General features: G+C 47.0%; 4 non-coding genes across 4 annotated transcripts; all 4 read right to left on the reverse strand.

Annotated features, from left to right (window-relative positions):
• Positions 1-10,937: 10,937 nt before the first annotated feature.
• Positions 10,938-11,010, reverse strand: TRNAW-CCA (transfer RNA tryptophan (anticodon CCA)). Its single transcript has one exon. It is a non-coding gene; the product is annotated as a tRNA-Trp (tRNA).
• Positions 11,011-13,729: 2,719 nt separating this feature from the next.
• On the reverse strand, positions 13,730-13,802 carry TRNAS-CGA (transfer RNA serine (anticodon CGA)). Its single transcript has one exon. It is a non-coding gene; the product is annotated as a tRNA-Ser (tRNA).
• Positions 13,803-16,053: 2,251 nt separating this feature from the next.
• Positions 16,054-16,126, reverse strand: TRNAS-CGA (transfer RNA serine (anticodon CGA)). Its single transcript has one exon. It is a non-coding gene; the product is annotated as a tRNA-Ser (tRNA).
• A 10,150-nt stretch (positions 16,127-26,276) lies between these two features.
• Positions 26,277-26,349, reverse strand: TRNAW-CCA (transfer RNA tryptophan (anticodon CCA)). The gene has a single exon. It is a non-coding gene; the product is annotated as a tRNA-Trp (tRNA).
• Positions 26,350-26,584: the final 235 nt, after the last annotated feature.

The following is a 26,584-nucleotide window of genomic DNA, read 5'->3' on the forward strand; positions in this document are numbered from 1 at the left end:
GAAGAAACTGGTGTATAAACCCACATATGCTACCTGAAGGCATCAATGTTGCCGGATTCGCGACCCTCGTTATGTAATAAACGAGAAGAAAGTGGGCCAACCGAGCGACCCGATATTTATTAGTCATATCATGAGAAGCCAACAAGGACTCACAGCAAGGACAACATTGCGGAAATTAGTTGTGCCTAACAAATGGTATGAAGAAGCGATAAATTATTAGAAATTAAAGCGGATGAAAAAACAACTTGCTGCAGGTGGGACCCGAACGCACAACCTTCGCATTTGGCGTGCGATGCTCTACCATTTGAGCTACCGCGGCGCTGTTTCCCCATCAACTTTCTTGGGTATTTATGTGTACTAGTAAAATCCTGGGAGTGTTAGCCAGCGCCACCACTCACTGACCTTGGCGGCGGACGTGCAACGTCCTCCTTGACGCAGGCGTGACAAGAAAGTGATCTTTTCGGGTGAAGGCAACTGGTCAATAAACCCACATATGCTACCTGAAGGCATCAATTTTGCCGGATTCGAGACCCTCGCTATGTAATAAACGAGAAGAAAGGCGGTTAACCGAGGGGCCCGATATTTATTAGTCATATCATGAGAAGCCAACAAGGACTGACAGCAAGGACAACATTGGGGAAATTAGTTGTGCCTAATAAATGGTATGAAGAAACGATAAATTATTAGAAATTAAAGCGGATGAAAAAACAACTTGGGAACCGAACCCACAACCTTCGCATTTCGCGTGCGATGCTCTACCAATTGAGCTACCGCGGCGCTGTTTCCCCATCAACTTTCTTGGGTATTTATGTGTACTAGTAAAATCCTGGGAGTGTTAGCCAGCGCCACCACTCACTGACCTTGGCGGCGGACGTGGAACGTCCTCCTCGACGCAGGCGTCATGAAAAATTGATCTTTTCGGGTGAACGCAACTTGTCAATAAACCCACATATGCTACCTGAAGGCATCAATCTTGCCCGATTCGCGACCCTCGTTAAGTAATAAACGAGAACAAAGGGGGTTAACCGAGGGGCCCTATATCGATTAGTCATATCATGGGAAGCCAACAAGCACTGACAGCAAGGACAACATTGGGGAAATTAGTTGTGCCTAATAAATGGTATGAAGAAACGATAAATTATTAGAAATGAAAGCGGATGAAAAAACAACTAGCCGCAGGTGGGAACCGAACCCACAACCTTCGCATTTCGCGTGCGATGCTCTACCAATTGAGCTACCGCGGCGCTGTTTCCCCATCAACTTTCTTGGGTAATAATGTGTACTAGTAAATCCCTGGGAGTGTAAGCCAGCGCCACCACTCACAGACCTCGGCGGCGGACGTGGAACGTCCTCGATGCCGCAGGCGTCACGAGAATGTGATCTTTTTGGGTGTAGGAAACTGGTGAATAAACCCACATATGCTACCTGAAGGCATCAATCTTGCCGGATTCGCGACCCTCGTTATGTAATAAACGAGAAGAAAGGGGGTTAACCGAGGGGCCCGATATTTATTAGTCATATCATGAGAAGCTAACAAGCACTGACAGCAAGGACAACATTGGGGAAATTAGTTGTGCCTAATAAATGCTATGAAGAAACGATAAATTATTAGAAATTAAAGCGGATGAAAAAACCACTAGCCGCAGGTGGGAACCGAACCCACAACCTTCGCATTTCGCGTGCGATGCTCTACCAATTGAGCTACCGCGGCGCTGTTTCCCCATCACCTTTCTTGGGTAATAATGTGTACTAGTAAAACCCTGGGACTGTTAGCCAGCGCCACCAGTCACTGACCTTGGCGGCGGACGTGGAACGCCCTCCTTGACGCAGGCGTCACAAGAAAGTGATCTTTTCGGGTGAAGGCAACTGGTCAACAAACCCACATATGCTACCTGAAGGCATCAATCTTTCCGGATTCGAGACCCTCGCTATGTAATAAACGAGAAGAAAGGCGGTTAACCGAGGGGCCCGATATTTATTAGTCATATCATGCGAAGCCAACAAGGACTGACAGCAAGGAAAACATTGCGGAAATTAGTTGTGCCTAACAAATGGTATGAAGAAGCGATAAATTATTAGAAATTAAAGCGGATGAAAAAACAACTTGCTGCAGGTGGGACCCGAACGCACAACCTTCGCATTTGGCGTGCGATGCTCTACCAATTGAGCTACCGCGGCGCTGTTTCCCCATCAACTTTCTTGGGTAATAATGTGTACTAGTAAATCCCTGGGAGTGTAAGCCAGCGCCACCACTCACAGACCTCGGCGGCGGACGTGGAACGCCCTCCTTGACGCAGGCGTCACAAGAAAGTGATCTTTTCGGGTGAAGGCAACTGGTCAACAAACCCACATATGCTACCTGAAGGCATCAATCTTTCCGGATTCGAGACCCTCGCTATGTAATAAACGAGAAGAAAGGCGGTTAACCGAGGGGCCCGATATTTATTAGTCATATCATGAGAAGCCAACAAGGACTGACAGCAAGGACAACATTGGGGAAATTAGTTGTGCCTAATAAATGGTATGAAGAAACGATAAATTATTAGAAATTAAAGCGGATGAAAAAACAACTTGGGAACCGAACCCACAACCTTCGCATTTCGCGTGCGATGCTCTACCAATTGAGCTACCGCGGCGCTGTTTCCCCATCAACTTTCTTGGGTATTTATGTGTACTAGTAAAATCCTGGGAGTGTTAGCCAGCGCCACCACTCACTGACCTTGGCGGCGGACGTGGAACGTCCTCCTCGACGCAGGCGTCATGAAAAAGTAATCTTTTCGGGTGAAGGCAACTGGTCAATAAACCCACATATGCTACCTGAAGGCATCAATCTTGCCCGATTCGCGACCCTCGTTAAGTAATAAACGAGAACAAAGGGGGTTAACCGAGGGGCCCTATATCGATTAGTCATATCATGGGAAGCCAAGAAGCACTGACAGCAAGCACAACATTGGGGAAATTAGTTGTGCCTAATAAATGGTATGAAGAAACGATAAATTATTAGAAACGAAAGCGGATGAAAAAACAACTAGCCGTAGGTGGGAACCGAACCCACAACCTTCGCATTTCGCGTGCGATGCTCTACCAATTGAGCTACCGCGGCGCTGTTTCCCCATCAACTTTCTTGGGTAATAATGTGTACTAGTAAATCCCTGGGAGTGTTAGCCAGCGCCACCACTCACAGACCTCGGCGGCGGACGTAGAAGGTCCTCGTCGCCGCAGGCGTCACGAGAATGTGATCTTTTTGGGTGTAGGAAACTGGTGAATAAACCCACATATGCTACCTGAAGGCATCAATCTTTCCGGATTCGAGACCCTCGCTATGTAATAAACGAGAAGAAAGGCGGTTAACCGAGGGGCCCGATATTTATTAGTCATATCATGAGAAGCCAACAAGGACTCACAGCAAGGACAACATTGGGGAAATTAGTTGTGCCTAATAAATGGTATGAAGAAACGATAAATTATTAGAAATTAAAGCGGATGAAAAAACAACTTGCCGAAGCTGGGAACCGAACCCACAACCTTCGCATTTCGCGTGCGATGCTCTACCAATTGAGCTACCGCGGCGCTGTTTCCCCATCAACTTTCTTGGGTATTAATGTGAACTAGTAAAACCCTGGCAGTGTTAGCCAGCGCCACCACTCACAGACCTTGGCGGCGGACGTGGAACGTCCTCGATGCCGCAGGCGTCACGAGAATGTGATCTTTTCGGGTGAAGAAACTGGTGTATAAACCCACATATGCTACCTGAAGGCATCAATGTTGCCGGATTCGCGACCCTCGTTATGTAATAAACGAGAAGAAAGTGGGCCAACCGAGCGACCCGATATTTATTAGTCATATCATGAGAAGCCAACAAGGACTCACAGCAAGGACAACATTGCGGAAATTAGTTGTGCCTAACAAATGGTATGAAGAAGCGATAAATTATTAGAAATTAAAGCGGATGAAAAAACAACTTGCTGCAGGTGGGACCCGAACGCACAACCTTCGCATTTGGCGTGCGATGCTCTACCATTTGAGCTACCGCGGCGCTGTTTCCCCATCAACTTTCTTGGGTATTTATGTGTACTAGTAAAATCCTGGGAGTGTTAGCCAGCGCCACCACTCACTGACCTTGGCGGCGGACGTGCAACGTCCTCCTTGACGCAGGCGTGACAAGAAAGTGATCTTTTCGGGTGAAGGCAACTGGTCAATAAACCCACATATGCTACCTGAAGGCATCAATTTTGCCGGATTCGAGACCCTCGCTATGTAATAAACGAGAAGAAAGGCGGTTAACCGAGGGGCCCGATATTTATTAGTCATATCATGAGAAGCCAACAAGGACTGACAGCAAGGACAACATTGGGGAAATTAGTTGTGCCTAATAAATGGTATGAAGAAACGATAAATTATTAGAAATTAAAGCGGATGAAAAAACAACTTGGGAACCGAACCCACAACCTTCGCATTTCGCGTGCGATGCTCTACCAATTGAGCTACCGCGGCGCTGTTTCCCCATCAACTTTCTTGGGTATTTATGTGTACTAGTAAAATCCTGGGAGTGTTAGCCAGCGCCACCACTCACTGACCTTGGCGGCGGACGTGGAACGTCCTCCTCGACGCAGGCGTCATGAAAAATTGATCTTTTCGGGTGAACGCAACTTGTCAATAAACCCACATATGCTACCTGAAGGCATCAATCTTGCCCGATTCGCGACCCTCGTTAAGTAATAAACGAGAACAAAGGGGGTTAACCGAGGGGCCCTATATCGATTAGTCATATCATGGGAAGCCAACAAGCACTGACAGCAAGGACAACATTGGGGAAATTAGTTGTGCCTAATAAATGGTATGAAGAAACGATAAATTATTAGAAATGAAAGCGGATGAAAAAACAACTAGCCGCAGGTGGGAACCGAACCCACAACCTTCGCATTTCGCGTGCGATGCTCTACCAATTGAGCTACCGCGGCGCTGTTTCCCCATCAACTTTCTTGGGTAATAATGTGTACTAGTAAATCCCTGGGAGTGTAAGCCAGCGCCACCACTCACAGACCTCGGCGGCGGACGTGGAACGTCCTCGATGCCGCAGGCGTCACGAGAATGTGATCTTTTTGGGTGTAGGAAACTGGTGAATAAACCCACATATGCTACCTGAAGGCATCAATCTTGCCGGATTCGCGACCCTCGTTATGTAATAAACGAGAAGAAAGGGGGTTAACCGAGGGGCCCGATATTTATTAGTCATATCATGAGAAGCTAACAAGCACTGACAGCAAGGACAACATTGGGGAAATTAGTTGTGCCTAATAAATGCTATGAAGAAACGATAAATTATTAGAAATTAAAGCGGATGAAAAAACCACTAGCCGCAGGTGGGAACCGAACCCACAACCTTCGCATTTCGCGTGCGATGCTCTACCAATTGAGCTACCGCGGCGCTGTTTCCCCATCACCTTTCTTGGGTAATAATGTGTACTAGTAAAACCCTGGGACTGTTAGCCAGCGCCACCAGTCACTGACCTTGGCGGCGGACGTGGAACGCCCTCCTTGACGCAGGCGTCACAAGAAAGTGATCTTTTCGGGTGAAGGCAACTGGTCAACAAACCCACATATGCTACCTGAAGGCATCAATCTTTCCGGATTCGAGACCCTCGCTATGTAATAAACGAGAAGAAAGGCGGTTAACCGAGGGGCCCGATATTTATTAGTCATATCATGCGAAGCCAACAAGGACTGACAGCAAGGAAAACATTGCGGAAATTAGTTGTGCCTAACAAATGGTATGAAGAAGCGATAAATTATTAGAAATTAAAGCGGATGAAAAAACAACTTGCTGCAGGTGGGACCCGAACGCACAACCTTCGCATTTGGCGTGCGATGCTCTACCAATTGAGCTACCGCGGCGCTGTTTCCCCATCAACTTTCTTGGGTAATAATGTGTACTAGTAAATCCCTGGGAGTGTAAGCCAGCGCCACCACTCACAGACCTCGGCGGCGGACGTGGAACGCCCTCCTTGACGCAGGCGTCACAAGAAAGTGATCTTTTCGGGTGAAGGCAACTGGTCAACAAACCCACATATGCTACCTGAAGGCATCAATCTTTCCGGATTCGAGACCCTCGCTATGTAATAAACGAGAAGAAAGGCGGTTAACCGAGGGGCCCGATATTTATTAGTCATATCATGAGAAGCCAACAAGGACTGACAGCAAGGACAACATTGGGGAAATTAGTTGTGCCTAATAAATGGTATGAAGAAACGATAAATTATTAGAAATTAAAGCGGATGAAAAAACAACTTGGGAACCGAACCCACAACCTTCGCATTTCGCGTGCGATGCTCTACCAATTGAGCTACCGCGGCGCTGTTTCCCCATCAACTTTCTTGGGTATTTATGTGTACTAGTAAAATCCTGGGAGTGTTAGCCAGCGCCACCACTCACTGACCTTGGCGGCGGACGTGGAACGTCCTCCTCGACGCAGGCGTCATGAAAAAGTAATCTTTTCGGGTGAAGGCAACTGGTCAATAAACCCACATATGCTACCTGAAGGCATCAATCTTCCCGATTCGCGACCCTCGTTAAGTAATAAACGAGAACAAAGGGGGTTAACCGAGGGGCCCTATATCGATTAGTCATATCATGGGAAGCCAAGAAGCACTGACAGCAAGCACAACATTGGGGAAATTAGTTGTGCCTAATAAATGGTATGAAGAAACGATAAATTATTAGAAACGAAAGCGGATGAAAAAACAACTAGCCGCAGGTGAGAACCGAACCCACAACCTTCGCATTTCGCGTGCGATGCTCTACCAATTGAGCTACCGCGGCGCTGTTTCCCCATCAACTTTCTTGGGTAATAATGTGTACTAGTAAATCCCTGGGAGTGTTAGCCAGCGCCACCACTCACAGACCTCGGCGGCGGACGTAGAAGGTCCTCGTCGCCGCAGGCGTCACGAGAATGTGATCTTTTTGGGTGTAGGAAACTGGTGAATAAACCCACATATGCTACCTGAAGGCATCAATCTTTCCGGATTCGAGACCCTCGCTATGTAATAAACGAGAAGAAAGGCGGTTAACCGAGGGGCCCGATATTTATTAGTCATATCATGAGAAGCCAACAAGGACTCACAGCAAGGACAACATTGGGGAAATTAGTTGTGCCTAATAAATGGTATGAAGAAACGATAAATTATTAGAAATTAAAGCGGATGAAAAAACAACTTGCCGAAGCTGGGAACCGAACCCACAACCTTCGCATTTCGCGTGCGATGCTCTACCAATTGAGCTACCGCGGCGCTGTTTCCCCATCAACTTTCTTGGGTATTAATGTGAACTAGTAAAACCCTGGCAGTGTTAGCCAGCGCCACCACTCACAGACCTTGGCGGCGGACGTGGAACGTCCTCGATGCCGCAGGCGTCACGAGAATGTGATCTTTTCGGGTGAAGAAACTGGTGTATAAACCCACATATGCTACCTGAAGGCATCAATGTTGCCGGATTCGCGACCCTCGTTATGTAATAAACGAGAAGAAAGTGGGCCAACCGAGCGACCCGATATTTATTAGTCATATCATGAGAAGCCAACAAGGACTCACAGCAAGGACAACATTGCGGAAATTAGTTGTGCCTAACAAATGGTATGAAGAAGCGATAAATTATTAGAAATTAAAGCGGATGAAAAAACAACTTGCTGCAGGTGGGACCCGAACGCACAACCTTCGCATTTGGCGTGCGATGCTCTACCATTTGAGCTACCGCGGCGCTGTTTCCCCATCAACTTTCTTGGGTATTTATGTGTACTAGTAAAATCCTGGGAGTGTTAGCCAGCGCCACCACTCACTGACCTTGGCGGCGGACGTGCAACGTCCTCCTTGACGCAGGCGTGACAAGAAAGTGATCTTTTCGGGTGAAGGCAACTGGTCAATAAACCCACATATGCTACCTGAAGGCATCAATTTTGCCGGATTCGAGACCCTCGCTATGTAATAAACGAGAAGAAAGGCGGTTAACCGAGGGGCCCGATATTTATTAGTCATATCATGAGAAGCCAACAAGGACTGACAGCAAGGACAACATTGGGGAAATTAGTTGTGCCTAATAAATGGTATGAAGAAACGATAAATTATTAGAAATTAAAGCGGATGAAAAAACAACTTGGGAACCGAACCCACAACCTTCGTATTTCGCGTGCGATGCTCTACCAATTGAGCTACCGCGGCGCTGTTTCCCCATCAACTTTCTTGGGTATTTATGTGTACTAGTAAAATCCTGGGAGTGTTAGCCAGCGCCACCACTCACTGACCTTGGCGGCGGACGTGGAACGTCCTCCTCGACGCAGGCGTCATGAAAAATTGATCTTTTCGGGTGAACGCAACTTGTCAATAAACCCACATATGCTACCTAAAGGCATCAATCTTGCTGGATTCGAGACCCTCGCTATGTAATAAACGAGAAGAAAGGCGGTTAACCGAGGGGCCCGATATTTATTAGTCATATCATGCGAAGCCAACAAGGACTGACAGCAAGGACAACATTGCGGAAATTAGTTGTGCCTAACAAATGGTATGAAGAAACGATAAATTATTAGAAATTAAAGCGGATGAGAAAACAACTTGCCGCAGGTAGGAACCGAACCCACAACCTTCGCATTTCGCGTGCGATGCTCTACCAATTGAGCTACCGCGGCGCTGTTTCCCCATCAACTTTCTTGGGTATTTATGTGTACTAGTAAACCTTGGGAGTGTTAGCCAGCGCCACCAATCACTGACCTTGGCGGAGCACGTGGAGCGTCCTCCTTTACGCAGGCGTCACAAAAAAGTAATCTTTTCGGGTGAAGGCAACTGGTCAATAAACCCACATATGCTACCTGAAGGCATCAATCTTGCCCGATTCGCGACCCTCGTTAAGTAATAAACGAGAAGAAAGGGGGTTAACCGAGGGGCCCTATATCGATTAGTCATATCAAGGGAAGCCAAGATGCACTGACAGCAAGCACAACATTCGGGAAATTAGTTGTGCCTAATAAATGGTATGAAGAAACGATAAATTATTAGAAATGAAACCGGATGAAAAAACAACTAGCCGCAGGTGGGAACCGAACCCACAACCTTCGCATTTCGCGTGCGATGCTCTACCAATTGAGCTACCGCGGCGCTGTTTCCCCATCAACTTTCTTGGGTAATAATGTGTACTAGTAAATCCCTGGGAGTGTTAGCCAGCGCCACCACTCACAGACCTCGGCGGCGGACGTAGAAGGTCCTCGTCGCCGCAGGCGTCACGAGAATGTGATCTTTTTGGGTGTAGGAAACTGGTGAATAAACCCACATATGCTACCTGAAGGCATCAATCTTGCCGGATTCGCGACCCTCGTTATGTAATAAACGAGAAGAAAGAGGGTTAACCGAGGGACCCGATATTTATTAGTCATATCATGAGAAGCCAACAAGCACTGACAGCAAGGACAACATTGGGGAAATTAGTTGTGCCTAATAAATGGTATGAAGAAACGATAAATTATTAGAAATTAAAGCGGATAAAAAACAAGTTGCCGCAGGTGGGAACCGAACCCACAACCTTCGCATGTCGCGTGCGATGCTCTATCAATTCAGCTACCGCGGCGCTGTTTCCCCACCAACTTTCTTGGGTATTTATGTGTACTAGTAAAATCCTGGGAGTGTTAGCCAGTGCCACCACTCACTGACCTTGGCGGCGGACGTGGAACGTCCTCCTTGACGCAGGCGTCACAAGAAATTGATCTTTTCGGGTGAAGGCAACTGGTCAATAAACCCACATACGCTACCTGAAGGCATCAATCTTGCCCGATTCGCGACCCTCGTTAAGTAATAAACGAGAACAAAGGGGGTTAACCGAGGGGCCCTATATCGATTAGTCATATCATGGGAAGCCAACAAGCACTGACAGCAAGGACAACATTGGGGAAATTAGTTGTGCCTAATAAATGGTATGAAGAAACGATAAATTATTAGAAATGAAAGCGGATGAAAAAACAACTAGCCGCAGGTGGGAACCGAACCCACAACCTTCGCATTTCGCGTGCGATGCTCTACCAATTGAGCTACCGCGGCGCTGTTTCCCCATCAACTTTCTTGGGTAATAATGTGTACTAGTAAATCCCTGGGAGTGTAAGCCAGCGCCACCACTCACAGATCTCGGCGGCGGACGTGGAACGTCCTCGATGCCGCAGGCGTCACGAGAATGTGATCTTTTTGGGTGTAGGAAACTGGTGAATAAACCCACATATGCTACCTGAAGGCATTAATCTTGCCGGATTCGCGACCCTCGTTATGTAATAAACGAGAAGAAAGGGGGTTAACCGAGGGGCCCGATATTTATTAGTCATATCATGAGAAGCTAACAAGCACTGACAGCAAGGACAACATTGGGGAAATTAGTTGTGCCTAATAAATGCTATGAAGAAACGATAAATTATTAGAAATTAAACCGGATGAAAAAACCACTAGCCGCAGGTGGGAACCGAACCCACAACCTTCGCATTTCGCGTGCGATGCTCTACCAATTGAGCTACCGCGGCGCTGTTTCCCCATCACCTTTCTTGGGTAATAATGTGTACTAGTAAAACCCGGGGAGTGTTAGCCAGCGCCACCAGTCACTGACCTTGGCGGCGGACGTGGAACGCCCTCCTTGACGCAGGCGTCACAAGAAAGTGATCTTTTCGGGTGAAGGCAACTGGTCAACAAACCCACATATGCTACCTGAAGGCATCAATCTTTCCGGATTCGAGACCCTCGCTATGTAATAAACGAGAAGAAAGGCGGTTAACCGAGGGGCCCGATATTTATTAGTCATATCATGCGAAGCCAACAAGGACTGACAGGAAGGAAAACATTGCGGAAATTAGTTGTGCCTAACAAATGGTATGAAGAAGCGATAAATTATTAGAAATTAAAGCGGATGAAAAAACAACTTGCTGCAGGTGGGACCCGAACCCACAACCTTCGCATTTGGCGTGCGGTGCTCTACCAATTGAGCTACCGCGGCGCTGTTTCCCCATCAACTTTCTTGGGTATTTATGTGTACTAGTAAAATCCTGGGAGTGTTAGCCAGCGCCACCACTCACTGACCTTGGCGGCGGACGTGCAACGTCCTCCTTGACGCAGGCGTCACAAGAAAGTGATCTTTTCGGGTGAAGGCAACTGGTCAATAAACCCACATATGCTACCTGAAGGCATCAATCTTGCCGGATTCGAGACCCTCGCTATGTAATAAACGAGAAGAAAGGCGGTTAACCGAGGGGCCCGATATTTATTAGTCATATCATGAGAAGCCAACAAGGACTGACAGCAAGGACAACATTGGGGAAATTAGTTGTGCCTAATAAATGGTATGAAGAAACGATAAATTATTAGAAATTAAAGCGGATGAAAAAACAACTTGGGAACCGAACCCACAACCTTCGCATTTCGCGTGCGATGCTCTACCAATTGAGCTACCGCGGCGCTGTTTCCCCATCAACTTTCTTGGGTATTTATGTGTACTAGTAAAATCCTGGAAGTGTTAGCCAGCGCCACCACTCACTGACCTTGGTGGCGGACGTGGAACGTCCTCCTCGACGCAGGCGTCATGAAAAATTGATCTTTTCGGGTGAACGCAACTTGTCAATAAACCCACATATGCTACCTAAAGGCATCAATCTTGCTGGATTCGAGACCCTCGCTATGTAATAAACGAGAAGAAAGGCGGTTAACCGAGGGGCCCGATATTTATTAGTCATATCATGCGAAGCCAACAAGGACTGACAGCAAGGACAACATTGCGGAAATTAGTTGTGCCTAACAAATGGTATGAAGAAACGATAAATTATTAGAAATTAAAGCGGATGAGAAAACAACTTGCCGCAGGTAGGAACCGAACCCACAACCTTCGCATTTCGCGTGCGATGCTCTACCAATTGAGCTACCGCGGCGCTGTTTCCCCATCAACTTTCTTGGGTATTAATGTGTACTAGTAAAACTCTGGGAGCGTTAGCCAGTGCCACCACTCATAGACCTTGGCGGCGGACGTGGAACGTCCTCGTTGCCGCAGGCGTCACAAAAAAGTAATCTTTTCGGGTGAAGGCAACTGGTCAATAAACCCACATATGCTACCTGAAGGCATCAATCTTGCCCGATTCGCGACCCTCGTTAAGTAATAAACGAGAACAAAGGGGGTTAGCCGAGGGGCCCTATATCGATTAGTCATATCATGGGAAGCCAACAAGCACTGACAGCAAGGACAACATTGGGGAAATTAGTTGTGCCTAATAAATGGTATGAAGAAACGATAAATTATTAGAAATGAAAGCGGATGAAAAAACAACTAGCCGCAGGTGGGAACCGAACCCACAACCTTCGCATTTCGCGTGCGATGCTCTACCAATTGAGCTACCGCGGCGCTGTTTCCCCATCAACTTTCTTGGGTAATAATGTGTACTAGTAAATCCCTGGGAGTGTAAGCCAGCGCCACCACTCACAGACCTCGGCGGCGGACGTGGAACGTCCTCGATGCCGCAGGCGTCACGAGAATGTGATCTTTTTGGGTGTAGGAAACTGGTGAATAAACCCACATATGCTACCTGAAGGCATCAATCTTGCCGGATTCGCGACCCTCGTTATGTAATAAACGAGAAGAAAGGGGGTTAACCGAGGGGCCCGATATTTATTAGTCATATCATGAGAAGCTAACAAGCACTGACAGCAAGGACAACATTGGGGAAATTAGTTGTGCCTAATAAATGCTATGAAGAAACGATAAATTATTAGAAATGAAAGCGGATGAAAAAACAACTAGCCGCAGGTGGGAACCGAACCCACAACCTTCGCATTTCGCGTGCGATGCTCTACCAATTGAGCTACCGCGGTGCTGTTTCCCCATCAACTTTCTTGGGTATTAATGTGTACTAGTAAAACCCTGGCAGTGTTAGCCAGCGCCACCACTCACAGACCTTGGCGGCGGACGTGGAACGTCCTCGATGCCGCAGGCGTCACGAGAATGTGATCTTTTTGGGTGAAGAAACTGGTGTATAAACCCACATATGCTACCTGAAGGCATCAATGTTGCCGGATTCGCGACCCTCGCTATGTAATAAACAAGAAGAAAGGGGGTTAACCGAGGGGCCCAATATTTATTAGTCATATCATGAGAAGCTAACAAGCACTGACAGTAAGGACAACATTGGGGAAATTAGTTTTGCCTAATAAATGCTATGAAGAAACGATAAATTATTAGAAATTAAAGCGGATGAAAAAACAACTTGCTGCAGGAGGGAACCGAACCCACAACCTTCGCATTTCGCGTGCGATGCTCTACCAATTGAGCTACTAAGGCGCTGTTTCCCCATCAACTTTCTTGGGTATTTATGTGTACTAGTAAAATCCTGGGAGTGTTAGCCAGAGCCACCACACACTGACATTGGCGGCGGACGTGGAACGTCCTCCTCGACACAGGCGTCATGAAAAATTGATCTTTTCGGGTGAACGCAACTGGTCAATAAACCCACATATGCTACCTGAAGGCATCAATCTTGCCGGATTCGAGACCCTCGCTATGTAATAAACGTGAAGAAAGGCGGTTAACCGAGGGGCCCGATATTAATTAGTCATATCATGCGAAGCCAACAAGGACTGACAGCAAGGGCAACATTGCGGAAATTGGTTGTGCCTAATAAATGGTATGAAGAAACGATAAATTATTAGAAATTAAAGCGGATGAAAAAATAACTTGCCGCAGGTGGGAACCGAACCCACAACCTTCGCATTTCGCGTGCGATGCTCTACCAATTGAGCTACCGCGGCGCTGTTTCCCCATCAACTTTCTTGGGTATTTATGTGTACTAGTAAAATTCTGGGAGTGTTAGCCAGCGCCACCACTCACTGACCTTGGCGGCGGACGTGGAACGTCCTCCTCGACGCAGGCGTCATGAAAAATTGATTTTTTCGGGTGAACGCAACTGGTCAATAAACCCACATATGCTACCTGAAGGCATCAATCTTGCTGGATTCGAGACCCTCGTTATGTAATAAACGAGAAGAAAGGGGGTTAACCGTAGGGCCCGATATTTATTAGTCATATCATGAGAAGCTAACAAGCACTGACAGTAAGGACAACATTGGGGAAATTAGTTGTGCCTAATAAATGCTATCAAGAAACGATAAATTATTAGAAATTAAAGCGGATGAAAAAACAACTTGCCGCAGGTGGGAACCGAACCCACAACCTTCGCATTTCGCGCGCGATGCTCTACCAGTTGAGCTACCGCGACGCTGTTTCCCCATCAACTTTCTTGGGTGTTTATGTGTACTAGTAAAATCCTGGGAGTGTTAGCCAGCGCCACCACTCACTGACCTTGGCGGCGGACGTGGAACGTCCTCCTCGACGCAGGCGTCATGAAAAATTGATCTTTTCGGGTGAACGCAACTGGTCAATAAACCCACATATGCTACCTGAAGGCATCAATCTTGCTGGATTCGAGACCCTCGTTATGTAATAAACGAGAAGAAAGGGGGTTAACCTTAGGGCCCGATATTTATTAGTCATATCATGAGAAGCTAACAAGCACTGACAGTAAGGACAACATTGGGGAAATTAGTTGTGCCTAATAAATGCTATCAAGAAACGATAAATTATAAGAAATTAAAGCGGATGAAAAAACAACTTGCCGCAGGTGGGAACCGAACCCACAACCTTCGCATTTCGCGTGCGATGCTCTACCAGTTGAGCTACCGCGGCGCTGTTTCCCCATCAACTTTCTTGGGTATTTATGTGTACTAGTAAAATCCTGGGAGTGTTAGCCAGCGCCACCACTCACTGACCTTGGCGGCGGACGTGGAACGTCCTCCTCGACGCAGGCGTCATGAAAAATTGATCTTTTCGGGTGAACGCAACTGGTCAATAAACCCACATATGCTACCTGAAGGCATCAATCTTGCTGGATTCGACACCCTCGCTATGTAATAAACGAGAAGAAAGGCGGTTAACCGAGGGGCCCGATATTTATTAGTCATATCATGCGAAGCCAACAAGGACTGACAGCAAGGACAAAATTGCGGAAATTAGTTGTGCCAACAAATGGTATGAAGAAACGATAAATTATTAGAAATTAAAGCGGATGAGAAAACAACTTGCCGCAGGTGGGACCCGAACCCACAACCTTGGCATTTCGCGTGCGATGCTCTACCAATTGAGCTACCGCGGCGCTGTTTCCCCATCAACTTTCTTGGGTATTTATGTGTACTAGTAAAATCCTGGGAGTGTTAGCCAGCGCCACCACTCCCTGACCTTGGCGGCGGACGTGCAACGTCCTCTTGACGCAGGCGTCACGAGAAAGTGATCTTTTCGGGTGAAGGCAACTGGTCAATAAACCCACGTATGCTACCTGACGGCATCAATCTTGCCGGATTCGAGACCCTCGCTATGTAATAAACGAGAAGAAAGGCGGTTAACCGAGGGGCCCGATATTTATTATTCATATCATGAGAAGCCAACAAGGACTGACAGCAAGGACAACATTGGGGAAATTAGTTGTGCCTAATAAATGGTATGAAGAAACGATAAATTATTAGAAACTAAAGCGGATGAAAAAACAACTTGGGAACCGAACCCACAACCTTCGCATGTCGCGTGCGATGCTCTACCAATTCAGCTACCGCGGCGCTGTTTCCCCACCAACTTTCTTGGGTATTTATGTGTACTAGTAAAATCCTGTAAGTGTTAGCCAGTGCCACCACTCACTGACCTTGGCGGCCGACGTGGAACGTCCTCCTTGACGCAGGCGTCACAAGAAAGTGATCATTTCGGGTGAAGGCAACTGGTCAATAAACCCACATATGCTACTTGAAGGCATCAATCTTTCCCGATTCGAGACCCTCGCTATGTAATAAACGAGAAGAAAGGCGGTTAACCGAGGGGCCCGATATTTATTAGTCATATCATGAGAAGCCAACAAGGACTGACAGCAAGGACAACATTGGGGAAATTAGTTGTGCCTAATAAACGGTATGAAGAAACGATAAATTATTAGAAATTAAAGCGGATGAAAAAATAACTTGCCGCAGGTGGGAACCGAACCCACAACCTTCGCATTTCGCGTGCGATGCTCTACCAATTGAGCTACCGCGGCGCTGTTTCCCCATCAACTTTCTTGGGTATTTATGTGTACTAGTAAAATTCTGGGAGTGTTAGCCAGCGCCACCACTCACTGACCTTGGCGGCGGACGTGGAACGTCCTCCTCGACGCAGGCGTCATGAAAAATTGATCTTTTCGGGTGAACGCAACTGGTCAATAAACCCACATATGCTACCTGAAGGCATCAATCTTGCTGGATTCGAGACCCTCGTTATGTAATAAACGAGAAGAAAGGGGGTTAACCGTAGGGCCCGATATTTATTAGTCATATCATGAGAAGCTAACAAGCACTGACAGTAAGGACAACATTGGGGAAATTAGTTGTGCCTAATAAATGCTATCAAGAAACGATAAATTATAAGAAATTAAAGCGGATGAAAAAACAACTTGCCGCAGGTGGGAACCGAACCCACAACCTTCGCATTTCGCGTGCGATGCTCTACCAGTTGAGCTACCGCGGCGCTGTTTCCCCATCAACTTTCTTGGGTATTTATGTGTACTAGTAAAATCCTGGGAGTGTTAGCCAGCGCCACCACTCACTGACCTTGGCGGCGGACGTGGAACGTCCTCCTCGACGCAGGCGTCATGAAAAATTGATCTTTTCGGGTGAACGCAACTGGTCAATAAACCCACATATGCTACCTGAAGGCATCAATCTTGCTGGATTCGACACCCTCGCTATGTAATAAACGAGAAGAAAGGCGGTTAACCGAGGGGCCCGATATTTATTAGTCATATCATGCGAAGCCAACAAGGACTGACAGCAAGGACAAAATTGCGGAAATTAGTTGTGCCAACAAATGGTATGAAGAAACGATAAATTATTAGAAATTAAAGCGGATGAGAAAACAACTTGCCGCAGGTGGGACCCGAACCCACAACCTTGGCATTTCGCGTGCGATGCTCTACCAATTGAGCTACCGCGGCGCTGTTTCCCCATCAACTTTCTTGGGTATTTATGTGTACTAGTAAAATCCTGGGAGTGTTAGCCAGCGCCACCACTCCCTGACCTTGGCGGCGGACGTGCAACGTCCTCTTGACGCAGGCGTCACGAGAAAGTGATCTTTTCGGGTGAAGGCAACTGGTCAATAAACCCACGTATGCTACCTGACGGCATCAATCTTGCCGGATTCGAGACCCTCGCTATGTAATAAACGAGAAGAAAGGCGGTTAACCGAGGGGCCCGATATTTATTATTCATATCATGAGAAGCCAACAAGGACTGACAGCAAGGACAACATTGGGGAAATTAGTTGTGCCTAATAAATGGTATGAAGAAACGATAAATTATTAGAAACTAAAGCGGATGAAAAAACAACTTGGGAACCGAACCCACAACCTTCGCATGTCGCGTGCGATGCTCTACCAATTCAGCTACCGCGGCGCTGTTTCCCCACCAACTTTCTTGGGTATTTATGTGTACTAGTAAAATCCTGTAAGTGTTAGCCAGTGCCACCACTCACTGACCTTGGCGGCCGACGTGGAACGTCCTCCTTGACGCAGGCGTCACAAGAAAGTGATCATTTCGGGTGAAGGCAACTGGTCAATAAACCCACATATGCTACTTGAAGGCATCAATCTTTCCCGATTCGAGAACCTCGCTATGTAATAAACGAGAAGAAAGGCGGTTAACCGAGGGGCCCGATATTTATTACTCATATCATGAGAAGCCAACAAGGACTGACAGCAAGGACAACATTGGGGAAATTAGTTGTGCCTAATAAACGGTATGAAGAAACGATAAATTAGTAGAAATTAAAGCGGATGAAAAAACAACTTGCCGAAGGTGGGAACCGAACCCACAACCTTCGCATTTCGCGTGCGATGCTCTACCAATTGAGCTACCGCTGCGCTGTTTCCCCATCAACTTTCTTGGGTAATAATGTGTAGTAGTAAAACCCTGGGAGTGTTAGCCAGCGCCACCAATCACTGACCTTGGCGGAGCACGTGGAGCGTCCTCCTTGACGCAGGCGTCACAAGAAAGTGATCATTTCGGGTGAAGGCAACTGGTCAATAAACCCACATATGCTACCTGAAGGCATCAATCTTTCCGGATTCGAGACCCTCGCTATGTAATAAACGAGAAGAAAGGCGGTTAACCGAGGGACCCGACATTTATTAGTCATATCATGAGAAGCTAACAAGCACTGACAGTAAGGACAACATTGGGGAAATTAGTTGTGCCTAATAAATGCTATGAAGAAACGATAAATTATTAGAAATTAAAGCGGATGAAAAAACAACTTGCTCCAGGAGGGAACCGAATCCACAACCTTCGCATTTCGCGTGCGATGCTCTACCAATTGAGCTACCGCGGCGCTGTTTCCCCATCAACTTTCTTGGGTATTTACGTGTACTAGTAAAATCCTGGGAGTGTTAGCCAGCACCACCACTCACTGACATTGGCGGCGGACGTGGAACGTCCTCCTCGACGCAGGCGTCATGAAAAATTGTTCTTTTCGGGTGAACGGAACTGTTCAATAAACACACATATGCTACCTGAAGGCATCAATCTTGCTGGATTCGAGACCCTCGCTATGTAATAAACGAGAAGAAAGGGGGTTAACCGCGGGGCCCGATATTTATTAGTCATATCATGAGAAGCTAACAAGCACTGACAGTAAGGACAACATTGGGGAAATTAGTTGTGCCTAATAAATGCTATGAAGAAACGAGAAATTATTAGAAATTAAAGCGGACGAAAAAACTACTTGCCGCAGGTGGGAACCGAACCCACAACCTTCGCATTTCGCGTGCGATGCTCTACCAATTGAGCCACCGCGCCGCTGTTTCCCCATCAACTTTCTTGGGTATTTATGTGTACTGGTAAAATCCTGGGAGGGTTAGCCAGCGCCACCACTCACTGACATTGGCGGTGGACGTGGAACGTCCTCCTCGACGCAGGCGTCATGAAAAATTGATCTTTTCGGGTGAACACAACTGGTCAATAAACCCACATATGCTACCTGAAGGCATCAATCTTGATGGATTCGAGACCCTCGCTATGTAATAATCGAGAAGAAAGGCGGTTAACCGAGGGGTCCGATATTTATTAGTCATATCATGAGAAGCCAACAAGGACTGACAGCAAGGACAACATTGGGGAAATTAGTTGTGCCTAATAAATGGTATGAAGAAACGATAAATAATTAGAAATTAAAGCGGATGAAAAAACAACTTGGGAACCGAACCCACAACCTTCGCATTTCGCGTGCGATGCTCTACCAATTGAGCTACCGCGGCGCTGTTTCCCCATCAACTTTCTTGGGTAATAATGTGTACTAGTAAATCCCTGCGAGTGTTAGCCAGCGCCACCACTCACAGACCTTGGCGGTGGACGTGGAACGTCCTCGATGCCGCAGGCGTCACGAGAATGTGATCTTTTTGGGTGAAGAAAACTGGTGAATAAACCCACATATGCTACCTGAAGGCATCAATGTTGCGGGATTCGCGACCCTCGTTATGTAATAAACGAGAAGAAAGGCGGTTAACCGTAGGGCCCGATATTTATTAGTCATATCATGAGAAGCTAACAAGCACTGACAGTAAGGACAACATTGGGGAAATTAGTTGTGCCTAATAAATGCTATCAAGAAACGATAAATTATTAGAAATTAAAGCGGATGAAAAAACAACTTGCCGCAGGTGGGAACCGAACCCACAACATTCGCATTTCGCGTGCGATGCTCTACCAATTGAGCTACCGCGGCGCTGTTTCCCCGTCAACATTCTTGGGTATTTATGTGTACTAGTAAAATCCTGGGAGTGTTAGCCAGCGCCACCACTCACTGACTTTGGCGGCGGACGTGGAACGTCCTCCTCGACGCAGGCGTCATGAAAAATTGATCTTTTCGGGTGAACGCAACTGGTCAATAAACCCACATATGCTACCTGAAGGCATCAATCTTGCTGGATTCGACACCCTCGCTATGTAATAAACGAGAAGAAAGACGGTTAACCGAGGGGCCCGATATTTATTAGTCATATCATGCGAAGCCAACAAGGACTGACAGCAAGGAAAACATTGCGGAAATTAGTTGTGCCTAATAAATGGTATGAAGAAACGATAAATTATTAGAAATTAAAGCGGATGAAAAAACAACTTGGGAACCGAACCCACAACCTTCGCATTTCGCGTGCGATGCTCTACCAATTGACCTACCGCGGCGCTGTTTCCCCATCAACTTTCTTGGGTATTTATGTGTACTAGTAAAATCCTGGGAGTGTTAGCCAGCGCCACCACTCACTGACCTTGGCGGCGGACGTGGAACGTCCTCCTCGACGCAGGCGTCATGAAAAATTGATCTTTTCGGGTGAACGCAACTTGTCAATAAACCCACATATGCTACCTAAAGGCATCAATCTTGCTGGATTCGAGACCCTCGCTATGTAATAAACGAGAAGAAAGGCGGTTAACCGAGGGGCCCGATATTTATTAGTCATATCATGCGAAGCCAACAAGGACTGACAGCAAGGACAACATTGCGGAAATTAGTTGTGCCTAACAAATGGTATGAAGAAACGATAAATTATTAGAAATTAAAGCGGATGAGAAAACAACTTGCCGCAGGTAGGAACCGAACCCACAACCTTCGCATTTCGCGTGCGATGCTCTACCAATTGAGCTACCGCGGCGCTGTTTCCCCATCAACTTTCTTGGGTATTTATGTGTACTAGTAAACCCTGGGAGTGTTAGCAAGCGCCACCAATCACTGACCTTGGCGGAGCACGTGGAGCGTCCTCCTTTACGCAGGCGTCACAAAAAAGTAATCTTTTCGGGTGAAGGCAACTGGTCAATAAACCCACATATGCTACCTGAAGGCATCAATCTTGCCCGATTCGCGACCCTCGTTAAGTAATAAACGAGAAGAAAGGGGGTTAACCGAGGGGCCCTATATCGATTAGTCATATCATGGGAAGCCAAGAAGCACTGACAGCAAGCACAACATTGGGGAAATTAGTTGTGCCTAATAAATGGTATGAAGAAACGATAAATTATTAGAAATGAAAGCGGATGAAAAAACAACTAGCCGCAGGTGGGAACCGAACCCACAACCTTCGCATTTCGCGTGCGATGCTCTACCATTTGAGCTACCGCGGCGCTGTTTCCCCATCAACTTTCTTGGGTAATAATGTGTACTAGTAAATCCCTGGGAGTGTTAGCCAGCGCCACCACTCACAGACCTCGGCGGCGGACGTAGAATGTCCTCGTCGCCGCAGGCGTCACGAGAATGTGATCTTTTTGGGTGTAGGAAACTGGTGAATAAACCCACATATGCTACCTGAAGGAATCAATCTTTCCGGATTCGAGACCCTCGCTATGTAATAAACGAGAAGAAAGGCGGTTAACCGAGGGGCCCGATATTTATTAGTCATATCATGAGAAGCCAACAAGGACTGACAGCAAGGACAACATTGGGGAAATTAGTTGTGCCTAATAAATGGTATGAAGAAACGATAAATTATTAGAAATTAAAGCGGATGAAAAAACAACTTGGGAACCGAACCCACAACCTTCGCATTTCGCGTGCGATGCTCTACCAATTGAGCTACCGCGGCGCTGTTTCCCCATCAACTTTCTTGGGTATTTATGTGTACTAGTAAAATCCTGGGAGTGTTAGCCAGCGCCACCACTCACTGACCTTGGCGGCGGACGTGGAACGTCCTCCTCGACGCAGGCGTCATGAAAAAGTAATCTTTTCGGGTGAAGGCAACTGGTCAATAAACCCACATATGCTACCTCAAGGCATCAATCTTGCCCGATTCGCGACCCTCGTTAAGTAATAAACGAGAACAAAGGGGGTTAACCGAGGGGCCCTATATCGATTAGTCATATCATGGGAAGCCAAGAAGCACTGACAGCAAGCACAACATTGGGGAAATTAGTTGTGCCTAATAAATGGTATGAAGAAACGATAAATTATTAGAAATGAAAGCGGATGAAAAAACAACTAGCCGCAGGTGGGAACCGAACCCACAACCTTCGCCTTTCGCGTGCGATGCTCTACCAATTGAGCTACCGCGGCGCTGTTTCCCCATCAACTTTCTTGGGTAATAATGTGTACTAGTAAATCCCTGGGAGTGTTAGCCAGCGCCACCACTCACAGACCTCGGCGGCGGACGTAGAAGGTCCTCGTCGCCGCAGGCGTCACGAGAATGTGATCTTTTTGGGTGTAGGAAACTGGTGAATAAACCCACATATGCTACCTGAAGGCATCAATCTTTCCGGATTCGAGACCCTCGCTATGTAATAAACGAGAAGAAAGGCGGTTAACCGAGGGGCCCGATATTTATTAGTCATATCATGAGAAGCCAACAGGGACTCACAGCAAGGACAACATTGGGGAAATTAGTTGTGCCTAATAAATGGTATGAAGAAACGATAAATTATTAGAAATTAAAGCGGATGAAAAAACAACTTGCCGAAGCTGGGAACCGAACCCACAACCTTCGCATTTCGCGTGCGATGCTCTACCAATTGAGCTACCGCGGCGCTGTTTCCCCATCAACTTTCTTGGGTATTAATGTGTACTAGTAAAACCCTGGCAGTGTTAGCCAGCGCCACCACTCACAGACCTTGGCGGCGGACGTGGAACGTCCTCGATGCCGCAGGCGTCACGAGAATGTGATCTTTTTGGGTGAAGAAACTGGTGTATAAACCCACATATGCTACCTGAAGGCATCAATGTTGCCGGATTCGCGACCCTCGTTATGTAATAAACGAGAAGAAAGTGGGCTAACCGAGGGACCCGATATTTATTAGTCATATCATGAGAAGCCAACAAGCACTGACAGCAAGGACAACATTGCGGAAATTAGTTGTGCCTAACAAATGGTATGAAGAAGCGATAAATTATTAGAAATTATAGCGGATGAAAAAACAACTTGCTGCAGGTGGGACCCGAACGCACAACCTTCGCATTTGGCGTGCGATGCTCTACCAATTGTGCTACCGCGGCGCTGTTTCCCCATCAACTTTCTTGGGTATTTATGTGTACTAGTAAAATCCTGGGAGTGTTAGCCAGCGCCACCACTCACTGACCTTGGCGGCGGACGTGCAACGTCCTCCTTGACGCAGGCGTCACAAGAAAGTGATCTTTTCGGGTGAAGGCAACTGGTCAATAAACCCACATATGCTACCTGAAGGCATCAATCTTGCCGGATTCGAGACCCTCGCTATGTAATAAACGAGAAGAACGGCGGTTAACCGAGGGGCCCGATATTTATTAGTCATATCATGAGAAGCCAACAAGGACTGACAGCAAGGACAACATTGGGGAAATTAGTTGTGCCTAATAAATGGTATGAAGAAACGATAAATTATTAGAAATTAAAGCGGATGAAAAAACAACTTGGGAACCGAACCCACAACCTTCGCATTTCGCGTGCGATGCTCTACCAATTGAGCTACCGCGGCGCTTTTTCCCCATAAACTTTCTTGGGTATTTATGTGTACTAGTAAAATCCTGGGAGTGTTAGCCAGCGCCACCACTCACTGACCTTGGCGGCGGACGTGGAACGTCCTCCTCGACGCAGGCGTCATGAAAAATTGATCTTTTCGGGTGAACGCAACTTGTCAATAAACCCACATATGCTACCTAAAGGCATCAATCTTGCTGGATTCGAGACCCTCGCTATGTAATAAACGAGAAGAAAGGCGGTTAACCGAGGGGCCCGATATTTATTAGTCATATCATGCGAAGCCAACAAGGACTGACAGCAAGGACAACATTGCGGAAATTAGTTGTGCCTAACAAATGGTATGAAGAAACGATAAATTATTAGAAATGAAAGCGGATGAGAAAACAACTTGCCGCAGGTAGGAACCGAACCCACAACCTTCGCATTTCGCGTGCGATGCTCTACCAATTGAGCTACCGCGGCGCTGTTTCCCCATCAACTTTCTTGGGTATTTATGTGTACTAGTAAACCCTGGGAGTGTTAGCCAGCGCCACCAATCACTGACCTTGGCGGAGCACGTGGAGCGTCCTCCTTTACGCAGGCGTCACAAAAAAGTAATCTTTTCGGGTGAAGGCAACTGGTCAATAAACCCACATATGCTACCTGAAGGCATCAATCTTGCCCGATTCACGACCCTCGTTAAGTAATAAACGAGAAGAAAGGGGGTTAACCGAGGGGCCCTATATCGATTAGTCATATCATGGGAAGCCAAGAAGCACTGACAGCAAGCACAACATTGGGGAAATTAGTTGTGCCTAATAAATGGTATGAAGAAACGATAAATTATTAGAAATGAAACCGGATGAAAAAACAACTAGCCGCAGGTGGGAACCGAACCCACAACCTTCGCATTTCGCGTGCGATGCTCTACCAATTGAGCTACCGCGGCGCTGTTTCCCCATCAACTTTCTTGGGTAATAATGTGTACTAGTAAATCCCTGGGAGTGTTAGCCAGCGCCACCACTCACAGACCTCGGCGGCGGACGTAGAAGGTCCTCGTCGCCGCAGGCGTCACGAGAATGTGATCTTTTTGGGTGTAGGAAACTGGTGAATAAACCCACATATGCTACCTGAAGGCATCAATGTTGCCGGATTCGCGACCCTCGTTATGTAATAAACGAGAAGAAAGTGGGTTAACCGAGGGACCCGATATTTATTAGTCATATCATGAGAAGCCAACAAGCACTGACAGCAAGGACAACATTGGGGAAATTAGTTGTGCCTAATAAATGGTATGAAGAAACGATAAATTATTAGAAATTAAAGCGGATAAAAAACAAGTTGCCGCAGGTGGGAACCGAACCCACAACCTTCGCATGTCTCGTGCGATGCTCTATCAATTCAGCTACCGCGGCGCTGTTTCCCCACCAACTTTCTTGGGTATTTATGTGTACTAGTAAAATCCTGGGAGTGTTAGCCAGTGCCACCACTCACTGACCTTGGCGGCGGACGTGGAACGTCCTCCTTGACGCAGGCGTCACAAGAAATTGATCTTTTCGGGTGAAGGCAACTGGTCAATAAACCCACATACGCTACCTGAAGGCATCAATCTTGCCCGATTCGCGACCCTCGTTAAGTAATAAACGAGAACAAAGGGGGTTAACCGAGGGGCCCTATATCGATTAGTCATATCATGGGAAGCCAACAAGCACTGACAGCAAGGACAACATTGGGGAAATTAGTTGTGCCTAATAAATGGTATGAAGAAACGATAAATTATTAGAAATGAAAGCGGATGAAAAAACAACTAGCCGCAGGTGGGAACCGAACCCACAACCTTCGCATTTCGCGTGCGATGCTCTACCAATTGAGCTACCGCGGCGCTGTTTCCCCATCAACTTTCTTGGGTAATAATGTGTACTAGTAAATCCCTGGGAGTGTAAGCCAGCGCCACCACTCACAGGTCTCGGCGGCGGACGTGGAACGTCCTCGATGCCGCAGGCGTCACGAGAATGTGATCTTTTTGGGTGTAGGAAACTGGTGAATAAACCCACATATGCTACCTGAAGGCATCAATCTTGCCGGATTCGCGACCCTCGTTATGTAATAAACGAGAAGAAAGGGGGTTAACCGAGGGGCCCGATATTTATTAGTCATATCATGAGAAGCTAACAAGCACTGACAGCAAGGACAACATTGGGGAAATTAGTTGTGCCTAAAAAATGCTATGAAGAAACGATAAATTATTAGAAATTAAAGCGGATGAAAAAACCACTAGCCGCAGGTGGGAACCGAACCCACAACCTTCGCATTTCGCGTGCGATGCTCTACCAATTGACCTACCGCGGCGCTGTTTCCCCATCACCTTTCTTGGGTAATAATGTGTACTAGTAAAACCCGGGGAGTGTTAGCCAGCGCCACCAGTCACTGACCTTGGCGGCGGACGTGGAACGCCCTCCTTGACGCAGGCGTCACAAGAAAGTGACCTTTTCGGGTGAAGGCAACTGGTCAACAAACCCACATATGCTACCTGAAGGCATCAATCTTTCCGGATTCGAGACCCTCGCTATGTAATAAACGAGAAGAAAGGCGGTTAACCGAGGGGCCCGATATTTATTAGTCATATCATGCGAAGCCAACAAGGACTGACAGCAAGGAAAACATTGCGGAAATTAGTTGTGCCTAACAAATGGTATGAAGAAGCGATAAATTATTAGAAATTAAAGCGGATGAAAAAACAACTTGCTGCAGGTGGGACCCGAACCCACAACCTTCGCATTTGGCGTGCGGTGCTCTACCAATTGAGCTACCGCGGCGCTGTTTCCCCATCAACTTTCTTGGGTATTTATGTGTACTAGTAAAATCCTGGGAGTGTTAGCCAGCGCCACCACTCACTGACCTTGGCGGCGGACGTGCAACGTCCTCCTTGACGCAGGCGTCACCAGAAAGTGATCTTTTCGGGTGAAGGCAACTGGTCAATAAACCCACATATGCTACCTGAAGGCATCAATCTTGCCGGATTCGAGACCCTCGCTATGTAATAAACGAGAA

Source organism: Dermacentor variabilis, chromosome 9, assembly GCF_050947875.1.
Source record: "Dermacentor variabilis isolate Ectoservices chromosome 9, ASM5094787v1, whole genome shotgun sequence".
Classification (NCBI taxonomy): Eukaryota; Metazoa; Arthropoda; class Arachnida; order Ixodida; family Ixodidae; genus Dermacentor; species Dermacentor variabilis.